The sequence below is a fragment of the Malurus melanocephalus genome, unplaced genomic scaffold (genome assembly GCF_030028575.1).
Source record: "Malurus melanocephalus ecotype Western Australia unplaced genomic scaffold, MMel_1.1 scaffold_58, whole genome shotgun sequence".
NCBI classification, from domain to species: domain Eukaryota; kingdom Metazoa; phylum Chordata; class Aves; order Passeriformes; family Maluridae; genus Malurus; species Malurus melanocephalus.
In genome coordinates this window covers 605846-608088 of record NW_026623290.1, presented here as the reverse complement: position 1 = coordinate 608088, position 2243 = coordinate 605846, and positions in this window count along the sequence as shown.

Below are 2243 nucleotides of genomic sequence, written 5' to 3'. Positions count from 1 at the left end.
CTTTGTAAATACCAAAGCTCCTTTTAGACTCTGCCTTTTATCGAAGGAGGGAGAGGCCCCTCTGCTTCCCTCAAGGAAATTCCCCAGAAAGCACAGCTTCAAGGATAAAGGCTCTGCCAGACAAGGTGAGAAAAAAAAAAAAAAAAAGCTGAAACCTGAGCCTTTGCATCTGAAATTACAGCTTCGTATTTAATTCCCCTGTAATGCAATATAGCACATTTTCTTATCCCTTAGATGCCCACATCTAACAGAGAGTTCCTAAAAATCACTCAGATGAAATGAGTATTGTACACCAGGCTTAGGCCATTTGCTATAGTTACAGAATAATCACAGAAATATGCAAAGGCTTTGCAAGTATAACATTTATGGGCAATTTAAACTGAAAAACAGCCATGGCTCTGCTATCTGTTAAAACACTGCTGATATCTGTTCTGTACAGGGGAGCAGGCTGGAACTGTCTGTAACTGGCAGCTGTATCACAGTGGGTGCAGGGGAAGACAGATTYAAGATTMATATTTATATAATATTATATATAGATTTAATATATTTGTCTGTGTATATAAAAGAGAAGATGATGTAGGATTCACATTCTTATTTTACTTAGTTGCCTGACTTGTAGGAAATCTGGATAAAAGATGGGAGACAGGCTCTGGATGTGCAAGGTTGGCTCTTTCTCTGTGATTTCTCTGTCCTACTGTTACATGAATAATCATGATTTTGCAGGGGATGCGTGCTGGCTTTCGTCTGTCAGATTTTCTCCCTCATGTTTCATAAAATAAACACCTGTGTACATGTACAAGGCCAAAGTAAGGAGGCAACAGCATTAAAGAAATCAGGTGGTGCAAAAAGCCACAGAGCTCCATTGCAGCAGTTTCTTCCATGTATGTTCTCTGTCCAGAAATGCAGTTTCTTGACAATTGGGCTGCCACAYATGGAAAAAAATGTCTTTTCTGCTTTCCATTTTCCACTCAGAGAAATCCCACAAATAATGCTTATTCAATTCCCAGCAGCTTCTGCTCTCCTGACTCAGCCCTCTCTGAATAACAGCCAGGCATGCACATAACAAAGGACGTTAAATATTAATGCTGAGGGGTTTGCTGCTGATTGTGCTATTAACATGTAGGGAACCATTCATCCTTTCCACATAAATAAACTCTGACTGACTCATTAGAGCTCTGCAAAGTCAGAGTTAACCTGACAATATATTCCTTCATTSCCAAAGAGGAAAATAGGGGAAAGAAAGGGATGTGTGAGCTGCTCTTTAATGGTTCACTGTGCTTGCACTTGGGGTTTTCAACCCGGGCTGACAGAACCATTAGAGAAAGAGAGGGAAACAGGGGGACAAAATACCCAAAAAAAAATGTAATGTTTAGGTGAACCTGGAGKATGCAGCTCTTAGGTAATGCACTTTGCCCAGTGCTGTCAGCACAGATCATGCTCTGCTCGCTAGTTTGGCCCTCACACCAGCATCCCCATGTTTTTTTTCACTCAGGAACATCTCACAGAAAGRTTTTTGCTGGATTAGAGACACTGAAGCACCCTCTTCTCTTCACATTGAACCACTTACAGGCCACGATGCTGCTGATGGGTGGCAGCTGATGTCACATCCCCTAGCCTGCCACCTTTGTGGTGTCACCAGTGGCACCTTTTGRGAGCAGTGGCTCTTTGGAAAGCTGAAGTTTTTATGCCACAAACAGTTTTCAGCAAAGAGTTTACCTTGATGATAATTTTCTGTTTTTCTAGAGCRGTGCAGCCTCTCCAGCTCACCTTTCCAGCTCAGGTAAGTTGATATCAYCACGGTGACTGCACTTTTGCCCTGAAATCTCAGCATCAGTGGTGTCGTGTGGGTTGCAAGTAGTTCAGGGTGCCTCTCTGTCAGCCTGGGCTCCAGCAGAGCCATGAAATATGCATTGTTTGTGTATTTTTAGAGCCGTGCTTTCCCTCTAATTGCCTTCCTTTCACTCCAAAGCCTGTGAGSCATCCCAGAGGCTGCTCCTTCACCACTTGACTCCTTGTTTTGCTTTGTACACCTTCCCCTGAGCCCTGCACCTCAGTGCAAGGGTCACTGGTGTCTGCTTCATGCAAGGAGGTGAAAGAGAAACCACTGAGGTGGGATAAAAGAKGAAAATGGCTCGATTTTGACTGTGGAGCTCATATGGATGGGCCAGATCTCTCATCCCACCCTGCTTCATAGGTCTGTGAGCTTTCCACGGAGCTCAGTGAGCTTATGGGGTTAGATCAAG